This window comes from Typopeltis vanoorti, chromosome 2 (assembly GCF_054136105.1).
Source record: "Typopeltis vanoorti isolate ZY-2024b chromosome 2, IOZ_Tvanoo_1.0, whole genome shotgun sequence".
Taxonomy (NCBI): Eukaryota; Metazoa; Arthropoda; class Arachnida; order Uropygi; family Thelyphonidae; genus Typopeltis; species Typopeltis vanoorti.
In genome coordinates, this window is record NC_143550.1 from 185,445,617 (window position 1) to 185,469,719 (window position 24,103).

The following is a 24,103-nucleotide window of genomic DNA, read 5'->3' on the forward strand; positions in this document are numbered from 1 at the left end:
ACAAAACAGTATTATAACATTCTGAACAAAACAATAGTAAACGATGAAATCAGAAAAACAGATTGAATGCAGATAGCATCTTTAGACTCTGCTGAAGCTGTATATAATAATCTTAAACCTACATTTCATAAAATATACAACAAAGCATTAAAAAATTAAAATATGCCCCCCAAACTAAACAAAATCCATAGATAACAGACAACATACTAACAGACATACAAAGAAAAGATGCCCTATGGAAACAACTTAAGAAGTTATTCAGTTTAAGAAAACGGAATCTCCTAACACAGATTAGAATGGCAAAAAGAATTATTACAGCAACAAATTAACAGCAGATCAGAATGACATAAAGCAAACCTGGCACCTGATTAATGAAATGCTGGACGATGTACACGGAACCACGGCCTCAGAAACAATAAAACACAGCTTTGCCTGCGACCCCAAATCCCTCAAACAGTTGGCAAACAACTTTAATGCACTTCGTGAACTCTGTCCTAAAACTACAAGAAACATTCTCCACTAGGTCCACGAGCAACCCAATCAATGTGGTTCCCCACAGTAACAAAAGAACTATCACTTGCAATTCATCAAATTAACCCTAACAAAGGACCAGGAATAGACGAAATCAGACCAAAATCAAGAAACACTCCACCAACCTACGTCCAGTTATACTAAAACTGTTAAATAAAATCTTCGAAACGGGACACATACCTGAAACACTAAAGACTGCATTAATCACACCCATACATAAACATGAAAAAAGAAACATTATAAGTAATTACAGACCCATCGCCACGTTGTATGTAATCAACAAAATCATGGAGCGCATCGTGCATTACATACTTTCCACATACGTTGGAAAATTTCAAATCATACCCACAATACAGTATGGTTTTCAAACAAATAAAGGAGCGTCAACAATCCTGGAAGATTTCACAGAGCTAATAAACGGTGCATTGGATAAAAACAGAATAACATTAGTGGTATTCATTGACCTAACAAAAGCATTTGGCACACTTACACACAAAACCTTGTTGACGAAACTAACACATATCGGGAATCGGAGATCGCCTACTCCAGTGGTTTAAAGCATACATGAAAAACAGGAAACACATCACACATATAGGGTCAGCGCACAGCAAAGAGGTACCGGTAACATGTGGAATACCGAAAAGAGCTGTTCTATCATCCATTCTGTTTAACATATAAACATACACAATATTAGCCATCTATCACTAAAAAAAATCTTCCAATACGCAGACGCCACAGCCATAGTATCCATTCACAACAACGTAAATATCGCTTACACAAATATGCAACACATCAATCAAATCACTAACTGACTAACCGTAAACGGCATATATATATAAACCCTGGAAAAACAAAGCTAATGATGTTCAAAAACCCCCAAACCCTGCCCATAGAAACTAAATATCTCACTATGCGACATCCATGCTCCTATTGTGCATCCTATGCACAAAGCGCCGATCCTAAAACCAAAACCATCACACAGGTGAAAACAACACGCTACCTCAGACTTCACTTCGATGTTGATCAAAGCTGGAATAGCCATATAAACTACCTACCTACCAAGCTTAGGATAATAGCAAGCAAACTATACCGATTAAAAGACATTGCCCCCACCCCAACCCACATAAAAATACTAATGTATAAAGCATTATGTGTAAACATTTTAAGATACGCCATCACTTATTCTCATTCTGTACACTCATTCTGCACAGACTACAGACTTAACAGGCTACAAGATAAAATGGTAAAACTGATATTCTGAGAAAAACCCACACTTATGCAGGAAGCACGGACAAAACACAAAATATTTCAGGTGAAGCACTTATGCCACTACACAGTCATATTAAAACATTACTACAGCCCAACCTATAGAGTAACCAGAACAACATATCAGATAACAAGTCAACAAACTACATAACATATAAGTACCACAATCACACGGCAAAGCTACCCGAAACTTCTACGTACCTGACATGATAAACAAACTGCCGTTCGACAACAGAAACCTAGGAACATACAGAGAGCTGAAACAGGCGCTATATAAATATTATAGCGAGAATCAAAATTAGAGCAATTCCTGTTTATCACCCCCCACAAAAACCTATAGCCAATCCCTCTCAAAAAACGCCATTAGAAGGATGCAACATACCATACCCAAATCTAACCCCACTTGCAAAAATGTTAAGACGTGCACAAGAAGTAGTAGTTTTCTAACAGGAAAATACAAGCAATAAAATTTTTAATGTCAAATACTATTTTGTTATCTGTCTAATAAATTACATCCACTTTAATTATACGTACAATTTATGTAATATATATAATCCACATATTTATGTAATACATATAATACTCATATTTATATATTTATATCTGCAAAGCGTCGAAGAAGAAATCAGAAATGTGACCAAAAGAAACAAGTAAATATTATAATCGATTTAATAAAAAGTGAATGATTGTAAATTTAAATGGATCATTGTAAATATGAATGTGAAAAAAGATGTAAAACACATCGTTAATATCATTACATGTGCAATTTAAATATGATATTTTCCTCTCCTTCTGTACAGAACTGAACTGTAACTGATTTTAAACTATTACAAAACTCGTTATTACTATTAATAACACACAAATTGTTGTACTATATGACTTGCGCACTGTACAAAGTATGAGATAAATTGGAATCTGAATTGTGAAAAATTTTAATACTATCTCTTAAATTGTATGTATTATATAAATATGTGTATTATATGTATTGCATAAATTGTATGCATGATTAAATTGTATGTATACGTATGTAGTTTATTTGACAGATAATAAAGTATTATTTGATATGACATTAAAAATATTATTATTATTATTATTATTATTATTACAACCATGAATATCGCTTTAAAAGCTGAATACAAAAGAAAACGGAATCTCCTAACAACCCAGATTCGAACGGCAAAAAGAAACTATTACAGCAACAAATTAACAACAGCACAGAGTGACATAAAGGAAACCTGGCACCTGATTAATGAAATGCTGGACAATATACACAGAACCACTGCCACAAAAACAATAAAACACAGCTTCGCCTGCGACCCAAAATTCCTTAAACAGTTGGCAAACAACTTTAATCAGCACTTCGTGAACTCTGTCCAAAAGCTACAAGAAACAACCTTTCCTCACACATACGAACATTCTCCACTAGGTCCACGAGCAACCCAGTCGATGTGGTTCCCCACAGTAACAAAAGAAGAACTATCACTGGCAATTCAACAAATTAATCCTAACAAAGGACCGGGGATAGACGGAATCGGACCAAAAGACATCAAGAAACACTCAACCGACCTACTTCCAGTTATACAAAAACTGTTAAATAAAATCTTTGAAACGGGACACATACCTGAAACACTGAAGACTGCACTAATCACACCCATACACAAACAGGGAAAAAGAAACATAATAAGTAATTCCAGACCTATCGCTACGCTGCCTGTAATCAACCAAATCATGGAGCGCATTGTACATTAGAAACTCTCCACATACGTTGAAAAATTTCAAATCATACCCAAAACACAATATGGCTTTCAAAAAAATAAAGGAACAGCAACACTCCTGGAAGACTTCACAGATCTAATAAACGCAGCATTGGATAAAAACAGAATAACATTAGTGGTATTCATTGACCTAACAAAAGCATTTGACACACTAACACGTAAAACTTACCCATATCGGAATTGGAGGTCGTCTACTCCAGTGGTTTAAAGCATACACGAAAAACAGAAAGCACATCACACGTATAGGATCAGCACACAGCAAAGAGGTACATGTAACCTGTGGAGTACCGCAAGGAGCTGTCCTATCTCCCATTCTATTTAACATATACACACACGACATAAGCCAACTCCCCCTAAAAAGTAAAATCTTCCAGTATGCAGACGACACGGCCATAGTATCCATTCACAACAATGCAAATATCGCTTACACAAATATGCAACACGACATCAATCAAATCACTAACTGGTTAACCGAAAACGGCATATATATAAACCCAGGAAAAACAAAGCTAATGATATTCAAAAACCCCCAAACCCTGCCCATAGAAACAAAATATCTCACTATCAAACATTCATCCTCCTATACACAAAGTGCAGAACTTGAAATCACAACCATCACACAGGTGAAAACAACACGCTACCTTGGACTTCACTTCGATGCAGATCAAAGTTGGAATAGCCATACAAACTACCTACATACCAAGCTTAGGATAATAGCAAGCAAACTATACAGATTAAAAGACATTGCCCCAACCCACATAAAAATACTAATCTATGAAGCATTATGTGAAAACATTTTAAGATATGCAATCACATCATACGCATTCTGCACAGACTACAGACTTAACAGGCTACAATGGTTGCAAGATAAAATGATAAAACTGATATTCTGGGAACAACCCACTGTTATGCAGGAAGCATGGACAAAACACAAAATATTTAAGGTGAAACACTTACGCCACTACACAGTCATGTTAAAACACTACTACAGCCCAACATATAGAGTAACCAGAACAACATATCAAATAACAAGACCACAGTCAACAAACTACATAACATATAAGTACAACAATCACCACGGCAAAGCCACCCGAAACTTCTACGTACCTGACATGATAAACAAACTGCCGTTCGACAACAGAAACCTAGGAACATACAGAGAGCTGAAACAGGCACTATATAAATATTATAGCGAGAATGAAAATTAGAGCAATTCCTGTTTCTCTCTCCCCCACCACACATACACACACACACAAACCACGACAACCCCCCCCCTCTCAAAAAACTACCAATACAAGAACACAAAGAAACAAACACACCTTGTCTAAATCCAACCCTATTTGCACAAAAAAAAAAAAGTTAAACTGTAATAGCAGTCAAAGTCTTTCAAACACGTACCAACAAACAGTAAAATCAACACCTGGCTTGTGACCACCATAGGAACACAACCATGAAACCACCACCCTCTGTCATCTATTATCTACCTCAGATAAGCTCTGCTAAGCTTCGAGGAAGAAAATTACTAACTTGCAAGTATCTGTTATACACACTTGTTATGCGTTATAAATATTATATACATATAATTACTACAGCAACTATGTATGCAATTCATCTGAGACACACACAAAAAAAAAAAAAAAAAAAAAAAAAAATTCTGTATAATCCTTATTGTAAATACTGTAAATATTATTATTGTATGTAACTTATACTGAGACAATAATAAAAAAAAAAAAATAAAAAAAAATTATTATTATTATCAATCAAATATATTAAAAAATTATTATTATTTTTTTTATTATTATTAGACGGGCACATAATGGAATCCGAAGACCCATCGCGGGAGATCCAGTCCATCATACTTCTTATTGAACTCATTAACAGACAAAGCACTCACAACTGACTCTGGCAACCCATTCCCCTCTCCAAGCAAAATATCTAGTCCTCACACCCCTGATAATCACACCTTTATTCAACTTCCAGGGATGACTCCTTTGTTCTGGTCCCTCTAGCCAAGTGCTGAAACAATTCCCCGAATTTGTCCTATAAAACCCCTTAAACAACTTAAATGTTTCTATCATAGTCCCTCTTTTTCTCCTACCAACCAACTTCTGCAATCTCCACACTCCCAATCTATCCTCCTAGGAAACATTCCACAGGCCACTCATCAGTTTGGTCACTCGCTCTGAATCCTCTCCACCGCTTCCTCATTCCCCAAAACCCAGAGGACCAGACTTGAGTACTGTAATCCAAATGTGGGCGTATCAGGGCCTTATAAAGAGGTATTGGAACTTTCCTTTCTCTACTTGCTAATGTGTTCTTCAAAGCCAAGTAATCTCATAGGCTACCTTAGCAATATGTCCTCCAAACCTTAACTCTCTGTCTACCGCCACCCCTAAATCTCTAGCTTCATCTCTTTCCTGGAGTACAGTGCCATCAATGTGATACACGGCTTGTAATCCATTTATCCCAAAATGCATAACTTTACATTTCTCCATATTAAACTGAAACTCATTATCGTTTTCCCATACTGGCAGCCTATTTCAATCGTCCTCCAAGTTCCCTACATCCCCGTCATTAACTATTATTCTACCTAATTTCGCATCATCAGCGAACGTCCGAATATTTCCTTACAGGTAATTTCCTATATCATTCATGTACAAATATCTGGAGATGCTTTCCCTTTCTTAGCAGCGGTGATTTTTCATCATAAAAGGCAAAGAGAAGAAAAGAAAGATAAATCTTAAAGCAGAAAAAGACACAAAAACGAAGAGCCCGTTTTGAACCCTATTGGTTAGTGTAATCTACGGAATGAAGATCCCTTCAACATTTGCAATATATAACTGGAATTTCCGCTACTTTTCGGTTTATGTTACGATTGACCTAAATTTCCTTAAACTGAGCCTCACATTCTTAGCAGATCCCCAAGCTAAATGAAAATTGACATTTCTGTGAGGAGCTCAGATTATTCCACCTTATACCTACGCTCAAAACATTCCCTTCTTCAATTGGTTATGCGTAGGTTTCTTTTGCTCCGCAGTCCCTCATATTCTGTAAAGTAGCATTATACATCGGAAGAACAGCACGAAAACATTTTCAATACCAAGGAGTGGCTTCGTTCTAATGGAAGGATAACATGCGGAGACCTTTTTTGCCATTTCTAATTCGTACTCATCCAGAGAGAGTTCGTTGGATTGTGGATGAACTCGGATTCAGTGATATACTCGCATTAAGGAGAAATTAAATTCAGAGCTGTTGCCTAATTGTCACTTTTGTGCGGAGGAATGGGTCGATCATACACGAAAGAATAGTGCGTGTTCTACTGCAAGATTACAGACGCCTTCTTCCCGCAGATGTAGCAAGTAGCACACGACTACCATTAGAAGTGGTATCAGTAAACAGCGATTTGGCTGACGGCCAAGTAGCCTCCGCAAGGTGGCTTAATAAGGCACAAGAGCGGTCTTAAAGAACAAAATGTTTGTATTAGAGGGATGCAGTTTGTTGCAGAACGATGGCTCGTACCGAGTTTACATATTTATTGCGTTTGTTGTGCGGGTAGAGACCAAAAAGTTGCCATTTTTATTTTGATCTTAGCGAATATGTCCAGGAACATAAAAAAAAAAGGATTAGGGGCACTTAAGTTGGTTATAAAAAATATTACAATTTTTATATCCTACTTTTTCGTTTCCCGAATAGCCATAACTCCCTTGTCTTCTGCAGTATTAGCGAACCCATATTCCCAACCGAGAATTGTGAAAAGTTATTCATTATGTTTGCTGGCTGACAAGAAGTAAATCATGCGTTACTGAGGAAACTTTTAAGAATTTGAGATGAGAAGAAAACCAACTCATCCCATTACATTTGGATTTAACAGCATTACAAGAGATTAAATAATAAATTCCTTAGTTTAGAAAAGTAAATCTGTACGAATAATATTATGAGGAATTAAAGTTTGTTCTTATATATTTATATATGTGTGTTAGGGTACCAAGTAATTTTATAAGCTTGGTTATTTAACTTGGTTATTAATTAAAAAAATTAATTAATTATATATATATATATATATATATATATAAGACGATAATTAGGGTGGTCTGTAGTTAAGCGATTTGGTAGAGCTGCAACGTGAATGTTCAGTTCTTTAACGTCCGCCCAGAACGGAGGGCCTGAGCTCGACTTTCAGGTAAGCACGTTCCCGAAGCCCTAGTCTTAAATGTGCTTTTAAACGAAACTTTTTAATATTAGCAGTACTGCAAGGGTCATGCACCATTGAACTCATGAAGACTGGAGGAAGGCGAAGAGATCTAGAAGGTGCTACTGAAAATAATTCGAGAAAGAATTTTGCATGAATAGGTATGTGGGGTGCAGCTGTCCAAGTTTATTTCCCAACAGTTAAGCTCTGAACGTATATAACAGACACTGCTTGAAATTAAATCAACGGAAACCTTCATACGCAATTCGCATCGTGCTATGTAGCGAGCCACTAGTGTTTAGCCGGTAAAAATTGGAGAAATATGATGCTCCCAAGTTCGTGGGTCCGGATGAAATGGCTGCGAGAAGGGAACTGACGGAATTTGAAAGAGGCGTTGCAATAAGATTAAATGTTGCAGGCCTATCTGCTTGGCAATTTGTTAAAGAATTGGGCCATATCAGGTCAATAATCGGTGATACCATACTGAGAGGAAAGCGTAGGGAGTCACCTGCAAATACTATTCGCAATGGACGACCCACCACATTCACCGAAGGTGACTGTAGGGTGCTTGGAAGGATAATATGTAAAATCCGTAATTCGTCGGTTGACACTTTGAATGAATGTGGAGCTCAGAGCATCGACTGGAACACGAATCTCCACATTCAGAAATAAAGCGCACAAGATTAGGTTCCTGAATAGGACCGCAATATGCAAGCCCCACATTACCCAAACCAGCAAGCAGCGACTTGCGTGGTGCAAAGAGAGTGTACATTGGTTCGAGGAAATTTGGGAAGCTGTGTTATGGAGCGACGAATCACGCTACACCCTACACCGAGCAGATGGACGGTTGTGGACATGGCTCATTCCCCTTGAACGTTTCTTAACAGAGGGCATAACCCTAACTTTGTAATTCAGAGGTGGCACTGTGATGGTACGGTCCTATTTTTCCTGGTTTGGCCTCAGTCGTTTGTTTGTGGTACTGTAAACACTGAACTCTGAGAGGTATCTGGACATTCTGTTTATGTTTCCTACTTTGTGGTGTTTTTTATGGAACTGGCCATTGTTTCCTTCAGTAAGATGCCATGAAGCTGTTGTAACTGGACGTCCACCCCCACAAAAATCCAGGACCTCATTGCATGCCTACAGGAAGAGTGGTCCAAAATTCCTGTTGATTGCTATTGTACGCTTGTGGAAAGTATTCCCCTTTTAGGATTGCTGCAGTCATCACGCTAAAAGGAGGTGCTAAAGTTTATTAACGTGGGCACCATGGCTTTTTGTTACTCACACTATGGTGTCCATTGACTTCTTTCCAAGCAGTTATGTGTATGCATGTGTGCATATACGTACATTTTACATTTTGTGTTTTAATGTGATTTCCATCCACGAGCGATTGTAAACCTATAGTACATTAACTCCGTACGCAAAATTTGTTTCATTGTCTGTTATATTTTAACTGTTTTAATTTTATTTTTAATATCCTGTAAACCCTGCTCTAGAGACCAAACATGGAACTTTTACAAGCCACTTGAACCCCCCATTGAGCCGGAGTTATGAAGTAAATGTTCATATACAAGGCAAAGAGATTCATCTTCCACAGAACGAGAATTATATGGAATTTATTTGAGTGGAATCCACACGAACATTCAGGCGATAGTTTCAAACGCACACCTGTTGATTAGAGAGCGTTAACCACTGGTTTCCAGAGGTCGTCCAAGTTTAAATGTGTTTACAGATAGGTCTCGTCTGCATTTTGTTTTGAATTGCGAAGTGTTCCATAACAATTCAAATTTGGGAAAACGAACGAACCTGTTAAAAGAATCTTTCAGATATACTGAAAGTATTCAGGTAGATATGACAGGAATAGCAACAAGAGAATATATTTGCAGGCGTAGACGTCTGTGGCTAATTGGTTCATAAGATATATTTTGGTGATTACACCACATTTTTTATTATTCAGTTATACAAAACACTGAAATAATAGTTCCCGACAAGTTTCGTAAATCGTAGGATTTAGATCTTCACGGGTAAATAGTATAACTTAAAGTTTAAACAAGAGAATTAATGAATACAAATCATAAACGTCTGGCTATTCATAAACTCAAACAACAGAATGCAGATATAAAACGTTATTGACGTTGAACAATACTGGACGATGTCACGTGTTCTTGTTCTCGTTCATACAGTCCGAGCTCAGATTGAGGTAGATTTTTTATTAGAGCTGACCACACTTCATGGAGAATTAAACCTTGATTTTTATTGCATTGGGTTGGGTTTTTCAGCATATTAGCAGCTTCTCTAAATTTTCTTATATAACTCTTGTTTTCTATGTATGACATCGTCGTTTTTTTTTGCCAGAGTACATCGAGTCCAGTGCAAGTGGTATGGAAAGCAAGACCGGTTTTTTGTTCTCTTTTGTATTGTACGTCTTTTTGGTGTTCAGCCATGCGTATTTCTCCAGATCTTCCTGTCTGTCCTACATAGCAAATCCTGCAAGAGCAATGGATTTTGTAGACTCCTGGTTTTTTAAGATGATGATGAGGTGGTTTTGGTGGATGTAGGAATCTTGAGATTTTTTCCATAGGAAGGAAGGCTACTTGTATGTTGTGTTTGTTCATTAATTTGGCTAGCTTATCTGTAACATTTTTGATATAAGGAAGCGAGATTGCGTTTTTGTAATCCTGGAGGCATTTAAAGGATTCTCTTAATGGTTTTTGTTTCATACCCATTCTGTTGGAGGATTTGTGTTAAGTATTTTAGTTCTTCATTACATCTTTCTTGTGTGCTGGAGACATTGTATGCTCTGTCTCGAAGAGTTTTAATTAAGCTTATTTTTTGTGAAGGATGGTGGTGTGAGGTTGCATTTAGAAATCTTCCAGTGTTTGTCGGCTTCCTATATACTGAGAAGGAGAGTTTATTTTCTTCATTAACTTCTAATAGAATATCCAGAAAAGGAACTTTTTTATTTTCTTCTTGTTCTAAAGTGAATTTTATGGTGTTGTGCAAATTGTTGAGATAATCTTTGAAATTAATAGGTTCATCTGTTGTTCCACTGAATATGATGAAAATATCGTCCACATGGCGTAGCCATATTTTTGGTTTTTTATGGTAATTCTTAAGAGCAGTGTTTTCAAATTTTTCCGTAAATATGTTTGCTAATACCGGTGATAATGATGAACCCATGGCCAGTCTTTCTTTTTGTTCCCAGATTCTATCTTTATAGGTGAAAAAAGTACTGTTTATACAATGTTTAAAAATATTCAAGATGTCCGGAGGGAAGAGGTTTTCTAGGAGATTCAAAATTTCTTGTCTCGGGACGTTTGTAAACAAGCTGATAATGTCGAGACTTGCTAAGATGTCTGTTGGACTAATATGTATATCTTTCACTTTTTTCTATGAAATGTTTACAATTTTTATGAAGGAAGATGTTTTTCCTATATGTTGTGAGATCATGTTGGTGAGGTATTTCGCCAAGTTGGAACTCGGTGAATCTCTTCCATCTACTATTGGTCTTAAAGGTATATCTGTCTTATGGATCTTTGGAATACCATATATTCTTGGTATCAAAGGATGTTTTGATTGTAAGTATTTTTTAAGTTCTTCCGTCCAGAAAGGCACTTTTCTTATTAGATCATTTGTTTTTTTTGGTGTGTATGCCAAGTCCGGTCTCTGTCTATGGGGTGTTTGTAGGTGTTGTAGGTGTTTGTATCTTCCAGGAAACTTTTCATTTTGTTATCATATTCTGTAGCATTTAAAACGACAGTTTATCCGGTTTTATTATGACAATATTTTTGTTATCCTTTAACTTTTTAAGGCAAACGTATTCATTGTAAGGTAGATTCCTACGAGGTAATCTGCTTTTTAATAGTAAAGCTGTACTTTCTATACGGATAAGATCTGCCGTGTTGTCCGGTAGATTTCTAATTCCTTTTTCTATTTGTGCTATGATATCAATTTTTGGAAGGACACGTGGGGTTAACCCTTAAGTAAAAGAATAAACCCTTAAGTAAAATTTTATTCTCCTCTTTTGTTAGGACTCTCGAAGAAAGGTTAATAACTACTTTTGAATGATCTAGTTGTTTTTTATGTATTTCCTTCTTCTGAAGGAGTACGTTGAACTTATGAATTAATGTATGTTTCTTCTGTTCTGAGATCGCTATTGCTTTGTTAAATGTAACACTATCGATGTTGTTCCATAGGTGGGATGGAAGAGATGTGGCCAGTTCCTTATGAAGAGAAAAAGTGTTATTACTAATTAATGCTAATTCAGCTCTAGTGACTAATTCTTTCTCTTAGAAAAGCTCGTTCCATTTTATGATAAATTCTGGAAGCCTTGTTTGAATGGAATATGCGTTTGACTTTGATGAATTTCGGGATGACTTCGTTATCTCTGCATCGGATGAGGAAAATTAGACGATTAATGAAGTTGAGATGTTTAATGCGTAGTTTCTCTAGTTGTATAACTTTGTGCCAAAAGCACTCACCGTAAGTTTGTAATTGCAGGCGTAGACTTCTGTGGTTAATTGGTTCAAAATATATATTTCGGTGATTACACCACATTTTTTATTATTCAGTTATACAAAACTTTGAAATAATAGTTCCCGACAAGTTTCGTAAATCGTAGGATTTACATCTTCAGGGGGTAAATAGTATAACTTTACCTCCTACGAAGGAAGGTTATATAAGGAGTTTACAATTAAAATATTATCATAATAACATTTAATTAAAATTTATAAATCGTTATTCATAAATAATGATTTATAAAAGTGAAATGTTTGCAGCGCTGCACAGGACTGAGGATTTGAAGTGTGGCGCATTTTATGTTTGTAATTAATTGTGACGTAAGTGAATAAATATGGCTGACTGCATGATTTGAAAGTCGACATGTTCAAGGAAAATAAGCTTTTACGAGGTGTATTAAAGCAAATTAAATTACACCTTTAATTAATCCACCTTTTTTAAAACAAATACGGGGCGCTATATCCCTAATTGCACGACACAAACTGAGGCATGATTAGCTAGTACATGTCAGCTGGCAATTTGTGGCATGGAAAGGTTTTCCAATGGGAAAAGGAGAAAACAGCGTGCTATACAGAGAATCTCTTTTAGCAAAGATACAAACCCCTCTCTACAATGACAAGAAGAACTGTCAAGTTTCCTCTCTGGACTTGACAATCCATAATTGCAAAATGCGAGAGGAACCCACAATCCTGGAAACCGCTTTAAAAATGATAATATAATGATATTAAAAGCATCCATGTGATGAAATGTATTTCGACAATGCATGCAAAATACCCAAATCTCTTTCCAGCACGTTGCCACGGATTTTTATGCATGTTTTTCGCCGTTTGACCAAGGATTTTCTGTTCCTGCGTAGAGGATTGAACCACATCCGAACGAAGTGTTATCCCTCTTTATCTGATAAAGTTCTTTCGAACGAAGGTCCATAATGTTCGTAATATTATTCAGCGTTTTGATTCTCCATTTCACACACGATTTTAGGGAACAAATGTGGTGCATTCCCGAATTCGGTATTTCCCATGGAACTAAGTTAGCAGAGAAATTATTCGTTTGAAATTTTACTTATCCAACGAGGTACGGAGACCTTATTGGGTCTCCTCATTGGGTAAGTAAACGTTTTTACTTACTATTTTTCTCTATTTTTTCTTAATGTTCATAACAGATTAAACCTCAGCTTTGTAATGAAATACTCGCATTTGTAGAACATACAAAAGGTTCTGCCGTTCGTTGAATTTGGGAGAAGGTATTTACTGACAAAATTTGTATTCACACAGCATTGGTGGGAAGGACAAGTCGTCTGTTTTTTGACAATACTCATGACGGAATTCCTATAGTTTCCTCTGCGCTTTTGTTAGTCGTACAAATCATTCTCTTCGTTACTGACCTAATTTGTAACATCGCTCCTATGAATTAGATTGATCTACAGGACATTTCCTAAACTATAAAATGTGCTCAACAAGCAGTTCGAGTTCAGATGAGATTGGAATAATCTCTATAAAGGGGCGAGTATTTTTTGTGGGGGGGGGCAGGTTTGAATTAGCCTCCAGAAAATAATTGAGTTTAAAATGAATTGAAGGAAGGTAAAATAAAACTTTTGCACAACAGTAAAGGTCCAGAATTTGGAAAATGTTGGAAGGATTGTTGTATTGGAGAGCGAATTCCCTTTTTTTTGAAGCTTTACAAGAACCTTTCGATACCAACTTGAGAAAAGCAGTAAACCTTTATGATGTATAATGAAATTGTTTCCTATAAGTGAGAGCATAATTCAGTTTAAATTAAAATGGAAATCCACAATTAAGAGTTCTCAATTAAATTAAAATTCCGAACAATAATTATACTTTACACTTTCCTTCCACTATCTAGAATCTAAGGTCGAGGGCCAATAACTACTAAATCTCCCCCTTCCTTTTTGTACCTTTGTTTAACCACCATATTAAAAGAAGAAATTGATTATTACATTTCCCCTCTATTGATAAAGCATCTGATCCTAGCGTAATTAGAATAATAACACAGACAGGATACGAATACAACACCTTCCAGGTGGAAAATACAAAATCCGATAAGCCAGTTCCTTCCTTCACCCTGAAGTGCTTACCATTCTGTTTACAGTTAAAGGAAGTCTGCCCCTGGAAACGAAGACGGAAAGGTCGCACCATTAATCATCTAAAACACTTCTCTGGAGTAGCATCATCAATCAAACTGTACAGAAGAAATGGCCCGAGAACACGAAAACCCCCATGAAAAACACCGTCTTAATGTGCGATCGATCCCGTACATCATCCCCAACCATCGTGTTTGCATGGTTTACAACTCCTCCCTCCCTCCTGTGTGTCAGTTGACTTAGTCCGTATCGTCATTAAGGGAGGCCACCTCTCCCTTTTTCAGTTACCTTGGAAAAAACGGGTGCACCTGGCGTTTACTTTGAACATCGTCCAAATGTTCTTACGAAAAAATCTGCACACGACACTCACTTCCTACTTGTGGCGTGTGAAAAGTTTTTCATTGGTTAGAAAGAAAATTAAACTTGCAAAGAAATTATGTTGTTGTTTAATGCTTCACCCTTCCATGCGTACGCAAACCTCCTCGGTATCTTCCTGGGTCTGGGTAGTGCTCCTCTCATAATACTAAGCAATATTCACGCCAAAAAGAAAGTGTGCATTGCGTTATGGGATACTAAGGCAATCAGTGTTAATTCATCAACCTTCAAGTAGTTAGTCGTGAAGAACAATAATAAACAAGAATATGATTTCTTGGTAAGTAAACTTTGTCTGTGAGGAACACTTAATCCAACCATATCTTTTCAGTCTTCTCTTCTCCCTCTGCACTTTTGCCCTCACTGAGATATAAATAATTAGGCAGAAACGTCTGTGTTCGTTTACTGGCAAGAGACTTCACTTTCTTATTCTTCATTGAGAGGACAACTGCCAGAAGCAGATGCTGACAAATGCTGTTCATCTATTTATGATCAGGGTGAGTGAATATTTGAAGGGATAGCGATTGGCTGTTTCCTTCATGATGGTTCCTTCACTTGCAGGTAATTTGTATTGTAATATTCAATTTCGCCCTGACGTTATTGATTTTTTAAGAACAGAAAGGTTATTGAACGCGCACGAACTAGGTTCTATCATCAATTACGATTGGCATCTATTAGTAAATGCCACAGGATTACGATTAAACTGGGGTAGATTTCTAAAGGATATCGCTGACCAGAGAATCGCCCTTAGAAAAGTTTCCATGCGATTGACGAAGCAATTCTTGCTCTGGGGATAAGTCAGAACAGGAAAGTATGCCGTCGCCTTAGGAATTACAATCAGACTTAACCGAGTCTTATTACGGGATTCTTCACCAACAAATAACATTGAGAAATTTACCTAGTTCTCGTACTCCTGTTGCATTTATTTACTGAAAAGCGAAATTCACATTATGGAGAAATATGTGAGTGAGAGAAAAAAAAGCTTCAGTACATTTTTTATTAAATCCACGTTTATGAATCATGTGGATGCGTCTCTTCAACGACAGATAGGAGGTAATAGCGATGTGTCATTCAGCGTATCACTCATTTCCGAGTAAATCAATCCCTGTGGTAATCTGATGGTTTAATAGGGAGAATGATGAAGTCATCTTAGGAGATTTGCTTTCTGAATGTCGATTTGAGCTCATACATTTTTAACTATTTTAACTACCGAATCATGAATGGAATATTTGGCGATTTTTGTGCCTAATTATTTGACCCACATCAAATTTGAAACTTAACCAAGTTGAGTGTTGAATAGGATGTCAAAGCTCATCTCTAAGCTTGTGATCATAAAGAAAATATTTTATAAATGATAGGCGGCTGTGAAGTACGGCTGTGGTGGTCGAATACTCCGAAATTTGTCTGGTTACTAACAGGTAAATTTCGGGACTCGGTTATTATTATTATTATTATTATCATTATTATTATTATTTGACACCTCCAGGGAGTCCAAAGACTCATCGAGGGAGAGTGTGCCAACAGCATCGAACGATTGTTCCCCTTCCAACTACTAACTGCGCTCCAACTTACTTAACCGAGCCATTAGTAGCAGAGGCTCTACCAATCGACCAACCTTTGCCGGCGTTATGCTGCATTCTTTTTGATAATCCCACGAATAAAAGCGGAACATTGGAACGTTCGGCATGCTCAACACTTACTCTTCTCATACTCCACCTTGACTTGATAAACCAATGATTACACATAATATATATATATACCATGCAACCAGTAGATCCATCTTCTTGGATGTTCCCAAAACTAGACAATAAGCACCAAAAAAAAATACTACAGACCTACTTAACTCCTTTGGAACTACATGTCTCAGACTGATCCTTGGATACACCTGGATGGACCGCGTCACCAACTCTGCTCTGCTAAATCTGGCTAAGCAAGAGCCACTTGTCAGTATAGTCAAAAAACTACAACTCAGATGGCATCAACAGAGACATCCTGAAGTCTCGCTCTTTTTGGAATCCCTCATCCTGTACAAACCAGAAGATGGCAAATGTAGTAGAGGAAGACAATGCAAACAATTTTGGCAATACATATGTGAAACCATCAGTAGGCTGAACTGCAAAACTCCATCTGATATCTACCAGTTAGCTCAAGATAGAGAGACTTGGAAGACCGTAATTTGCAATATTTCATTTTTAATATAAATCTCTTTTCCCTTTTCACATTACATCATATTGTGAATAAACTATGTATGTATGTTTGTTCCTAATTTGTTTTGTTTTTATTGTGTACCTGTGAGAAGATACAGCAGTATTTCCAATGCACATCGAACGTCTTCTATTTAGCTTCAGAATAATGATTTGATGCAAGAAGTGAGAAGCGCTTTCAGCACATCGCTTCGAGATGGGGTGAACTTGTTAACACAAGCTAACCCCTTCTTGAAGCGATGTGTTAACAAGTTCACCTCACACAGACAATGCGCAACCTTCCCTTGCAAGATTATCCACCCAAATGAATGGTAAAGAAATTGTGACCCATTATTCATAGTTCAGTTTCTTCCCAGGCAAATCCTATGTGTTCGACTCTCTGAACAAGGAAGAAAATCTAGATTTGCAGTCGGATATTGAGATGAGGGGTGCAGTTTTTTTTTTTTTTTTTTGGGGGGGGGGGAGCGGAACTCACAACTTGATAAATCAACAAGCTGATGCATGCATGTCACAATGATTCGGGTAACATTGTGGAAATCGACTGAATTCCACTCTTACAGTCAGGCTCCAGGTGGAGGCCCAAAACATTAGAGCCAATTGAAGGGCCTTAAACAGTGAGGGGGACCTCTAAGAACTCTAGTGCCTTGAGCACCGTTCTCCTCAGGAAAAGTGTAAGTTACCTAACCGTGTAAGTTACCTAAAAGTGTAGTTACCTGCCTGGGCGCAGGCAGGTAACTATTTCGGGTTGCTAAAGTTGCCAACTAACCTCATATAGTAAGCAACTGACGTATGCAGTTAGTTGCTTTCCAAGCTACTGCATTCATTAATCAGAACAGCGCAGAAAATAAAATTGCTCAAAACAGAGTTCATTTGTATGAATTTATAAAATTCTATTCGAAATATAACGCAAAAATCCTCGCCTGCGTTTTTATCCCTTCCTTAGAAAAAAACCTTTTGAGCCCTCGCCATCGTGCATGAACTTCACCTTTATGGAAAGTGAGACGACGGAATCACTACAAAAAGTTGAAAGAAGCAAACGTATGCCAGAATGAGAAATATTTAAAGCTTTTAGGAAAGAAAAGAAGCAGTTGGATCTTTGTTTGATTTCACTAAATGCCGCACGGTGTGCCATTGCTCAAGGTCCCACCGAGGCTTACGAGGAGTTTGAGGCGAATCACCGGATAAATGCACTCGGAGAAATGGGGGGGTCGCGTAATTTATTACCCAGTTAAAGTCCTTCGATTTCGTGCCGACCACCGAGAGTTTACGTGTTCTCGTTTCTTTTCATGTTCACTTAGAGAGCTATAAGAATGCCGTGTTCTGGGGTGTAGCGGCTGCTCGCTCACTTAGTCAATTACAGGCACCGATGAACAATCCGCAAATTCGCACGTCTCGATGGTTGAGTTTTTTTTTTTTTTTTTCCTTACGTTTTTCACTCGGTGTAGGGCCGAATGAAACTTTCTGGCAAAGAAAAACGCGATGCTCTTAGAACACCATCCCCACGCAAATTAAGGAACCCAAACATGAAGTAATTGGGAAGTTATTCTGGAAAGATGATTTCCCGAAGCAGTGGTGGTGGCAGGGAATTCTACGCAGTCGATTGCGTGAATGTGTTATTTGCAGCAAAGCCTTTTTCGCGCGGAGAAGAGAAATAAATCCCTTAGCGGAATTTCATCAGTGCTCAGAGCTGAAGCAACAACACACAACCAATTTTCTCCTAGTTGTAATTCGATTTGCTGAAGTGTGAACCTTCGAAACTTATTCGATGTCGACGATGCTCATTGGTTGCAAAGAAGACGTATAGTTTCCAATATGAAAGTGTGAGACGCGAAAAACCTCTTTAGGTGATTTTACGTTTCGGTTTAGCCAGTCCAAGGCTGAAGTGACGTGTATTTTCATTTGGAAAAAATAAGCAAGCACAAAGCCAGAAGATACGCAGCTTAAAACCATAATTCAGGAAATCATTGGCGGTTTTTCGTATCAAAAGGATTCATCGGTTTTGAGATGAAATAAACCAGCTGCTTCCATTATTACCGCATCGGTCCCCTAGCGGAGAAAATAACAAATATCAGGAGCTACGTTGTTCGACACATGTTAACAACAAATAACGCTCATGGAAGGTAATGAATCATGTTTTACGTCCAATAATAGCACTTCTGTTAGTGCGACTCTGAATCAAAGAATAGAGAGGTGGAACGGTTCGGTGAGAGTGATGATGACTTTGAAACCTCCCCCGTCATCTGCTTCCATTACGATGCATATATTGGAACGAATCACTGGCTCCTTGGAAGAACTCGCTGACATTTACTGATACAATGATCCACTCATCTTGTCATCTACGAAGCTGTCATGTGATGATGACATCATAAAGTATAATCGCTTTCTTCTGAAAGTCACGAACAAATGCAGCATACAGCACAAAAAAAGGAAGTAATCAGCGCCCTCTTTTTTCTTTTGAAATTAAATTCTTTTTGATATCTAATGCACAAAGGAAAGAACACAAGACTTATCACATCAGTGTCGAGGAAAAATGTAGATAAGAGGGTACGAAGAAAAACGAAATGTCTTTTCTGAATAGCTGAAGTTTGTAGCCCTTGAGGGAGGCTGTATCTAAAGACCAAAGGTAGGTGGAATGAGAGAGGAGGAGGAGATGGTTCGATGTCTTTGCAGGGGTATTATAAATGGATGTTAAATAGATATTGGATGGTAAGAGGCGCAATTTGTCAGGCTACTTCATTACTAACTCTGTCTGCATTGGAATTACTGCAAAACAGTTCTGATTTTTATTGACGTGACTACTTAAGCGTGGTTCGTAGTTCGCACGGCTGTTTGGCTAAAAAGGAGATTCTGTGGAATGCTAATAGACAACCACAACACGACAATTTTTATTAGCGCCGACTGTATTTTTATACACGTAATGAATTGTCTGAATGCATCTTACAACCGCAGAGGTGCAATCAGTGAACAGAAATCTCTTCGAAATGCCTCCTGTGGACAAAGTTTTTCTCTGTCCACAGGAGGCATTTCGAAGATTTTTCTCTGAAATTATGAAAAACAAACAAACAAACGAATAAAAACAAAGACATCCCACAAGGTGCATTCGTTAGAGTTATCGCCTAGAGCTTCCATTTAACTCTAAAAAGTTAACATTTCCAAGACATTTTTCTGATAATCGAATTTAACGTTGACATTTAGAAATACTGAACTCGATGATGGCATCGTGGCAGAAATTTCAGGTTAATCGCAGCGATATTTTAACTATTTATAAGAATTTTCCGAACTCATTAGGCCAAACTGAGTTTCCTCATCGATCTGCTTCCTTTGCAGTGAACATCATCGTTTCGAAGAATATTTTCCCTCGATTGTCTCACACTACCTCGCCAAAGTGACATCGCCGTGTCAGAATGTGAGCGACGACACGAAGATAATCTGTCAGAATGGAAGAGGCATTATGATAGGATTACATCTGTTCGGCAAATTGTTGACAAATTGGGCCATCTCAAATCAACAATTAGTCACACAATACTGAGGTGGAAATGCAGGGAGTCAAATACTAGTGCTACTTGCAGTGGACGACACACCACACTCATCGAACGTGACTGTAGGGTTTCACAAAGAATAGTATTTAAAAACCGCCATACACGTTGAATGCGGAGTTCAGGACATCGACTGGAACATCGATTTACATAAAACCATTCAGAACCGAAGCTCGCAACATCGGTTTCCATTATAAGACCGCAATACGCCATCCCCACATACCCGACCCAACATGCAACGTTATCTTCAGTGCTGCTAAGAGCATGTACAGCGGGACGGGGAAGCTTGGAAAGTTGTGTTATGGAGCGATGAATCACGCTTTACCTTCTGCCGACCAGATGGACGGATGCTCAGTGAACGTCTCTTCCTGAAGTGCGAAATCCTAACTATGAAATTCGGAGGTGGCGGTGTGATGGTATGGTCCTGTTTTTCATGGTTTGGCCTCGGACCTTTGTGGTACCATGAACATTGAACTCGGAGGGTATCTGAACATTCTGGAAAATGCAACGCTTCCTACTTTGTGACATTTGCACGGAACTGACCGGTGTCTCTTTCAGCAAAACAATGCTCCGTGTCATACAGCTGCTGCTGTAACTGTGTGGTTTGCGGAAATGGACATCACCACACTTGAATGGCCTCCAAAGAGCCCTCTATTGAACATTTCTGGGATGAACAGGAGCGTCCCGTGAGATCAAGGGATGTCCTCCCCCACAACAATCCAGGATCTCATTACATGCTACTGGAAGAATGGTCCAAAATGCTCATTGATCGCTGTCCACGCTTGTGGACAGTACGTCCATAGGTTTGCTACATCATCGCTGCGAAAGGAGGAACTACATCTTATTAAGGTGGGCACCATGGCTATTTGTTCCCCACCCTATAGCGTCCGTTGACTTCTTTCCTAGCAATGTAGCTGCTTCACAGCCTCAATTGCCATGCTGTAATTTGTTAATTAGCATTTTACGATCAAACATTTCCACAGCCATCTGGTGGAAAGTTAAACAGCGAGGCCAAAATCATTACAAAAATAATGCAGTAAAAAGAGAAAGAGAGAGAAGAAGAAGAAAAATCTATGGAGATGAGCAGTTCTTTGTATTCCATTAAGTATTCCTTAAGCCAGCGTTTCCCAAACTTTTCCTGCTACGGAAGACTTCACAGATCCTGAAATTTTCACGGAACACCTTGACTATTTTGTAATGTATTAATTAATAATTAATTGTTAATTTAGTTGATTCTTTATTATTAATTAATAATTGATTAAGAAAATGGATAAAGAAAATGTGGAGTCCTCCCACCAAGAAAATTTTGATTTGAACCTCCTCCATTTAGGCATGAAGTTGAAAGATTAGTTAAGCAGCTCAACAGCAATAAGGCCCCAGGTGCAGATGAAATCCCAGCAGAGTTAATTAAGGCCACAGGGGACGAAAGGATAAGAGCGTTTCATAGATTGATTACAAGTATATGGGAGATAGGATTATGGCCTAGAGACTGGAAGGAGTCAGTTTTCATACCACTACACAAGAAAGGTGATATGAAGGCATGCAAGAATTATAGAACTATTAGTTTGACATCTCATGCAAGCAAAATTTTATTAAAGATCATGCTAAACAGGATTGAGGCCAAAGTTGAGGCAGAGATGCCGGAGGAACAAGCAGGTTTTAGGAAAGGTAGGTGCACCTTATATCAGATCCTTTGCCTTAGACAGATCATAGAAAAATATAGAGAATTCAGATTCTCTCTCTGGTAATGTGTTTCTTAGACTACTCTAAAGCTTTTGAATGTGTTAAGCATGTGAAACTGTTTGAAGTAATGAAAATAATGGGTTTTCCTCAACACACTATCAAGTTGATAGCCAACTTGTATAAGGAGCAAGAAGCTCCTTATACAAGTAAGAACAGGTGTTGGGTTGACTGACTGGCTTCAAGTTGGAAAAGGAGTTAGACAAGGATGTTTACTTTCTCCTCAATTGTTTAGTATATATGCGGAGTACATCATGCGTGAAACATTGGATGAGCTCAGGAATTAGGATAGGAGGTAGAGTGAGCAGTAATCTGAGGTATGCTGATGATCAGTAATAACAGAGGACTTCAACTCAAATCTAGCAAGACAAAGATTATGGTTCTCAAAGGAAAAACAAACAGAGAAGCGCTTGAAAAACAAGAGAACCTTAACGGAGAAAGAATTAAGGAAGTCAACAAGTTTGAGTACCTGTGATCCATTATTAATGTGAAGAATTGCTGTTCAGAAGATGTTAGAAAAAGGTTAGGAATGGCTAAAACAACAGTCAGAGACCTGTCTAAAATCTGGAAGGATGGATCTATCTCCATGGGAGCAAAGTTGAGGATTTTAGATGCAGTTTTTTTTGCAAAAGCCACTTATGGATGCGAGACTTGGAACCTAAAGAAGTCAGATAAGAAACGGATATCTGCTTTTGAGATGTGGTGTTATAGAAGGTTGTTGAGGATATCATATACTGAAAGGCGTACAAATGAATTGGTGTTAGAAAAGATTAGTAGAACTTTAAGGCTCCTTAAGGATATTGACAGAAGAAAGTTAAAATATTTTGGACACATAGAAAGCATGGAAGGAGGACTTCTCAGAACAGTAATAGAAGGTAAAGTTCCTGGAAAAAGAGGCAGGGGTAGATCATCAATGAGATGGATGGATGGTGTTTGTGGAGTGACTGATCTTCAGAGAGTTGAGGCTGCCAGAAAAGCAGACAACAGGACTACATGGCGAGGCCTGGTGTGGAACATCATTGACCATCGGAGTGACCATACGTCATCTGTAGATGCCCAGTGAACAGAGATAGAAAGCCTGCGTTTCCCAAACTTTTCGGAACACTTAACAATTCCTGAAAATTTCACCGAACAACTTGGTTATTTTGTAATGTATTAATTAATAATTGTTAATTTAGCTGATTTTTCATTATTAATTAATAATTGATTATGATTAATGATTAATTAAACATCTATTAAACATAAGCATCATCAAATCAATTTGTGCTGATTTTCATTGACATATCCCATTCTGATCACCAAGTACTTACGAGTGAAGGCAGACTTTTTCTCCTGTGTGCTGGTAATTTTCTCCTCCTTTTGTACATTCAGAAGATCGCTTTGTAGACTGGTGGTGGATGACTCACTATCTGTTGCGTCACAAACACCTTCAATAAGAGATTTCTTAATACTAAAATTAAACAAAGTCAATTGTCTCTTATTCATATTAAAATTTAAATCTGCAGGCCTATTACTTTTAAAAAATCGCGGCAATACGGTTTCGAAACTTTCACCCCACAATACGAACTTGCGAAGAAAGTATTCAGTACCACTAGATTTGAGAACCGGATGCAGGCTACCTTGATCTTCAATTTCAGTGGAAAAATTTTCTTTATACTTCCTTGCTGATTGGTCACTAACATTTGCAACACGGATGTCATTTCCTTCAGTTTTGAGAATAGAGGATACGCCACCCATTGTTGTAATCCGCGTGCAGGCAATTTTTACGACCGGTCATAAACAGCTGTATTCCCAATCTCAAATGTTGAAAGGTTTCGATGTGTGAAAATTAACGATAATTCATGAATACTTCCACGTTTAAAAATACACAG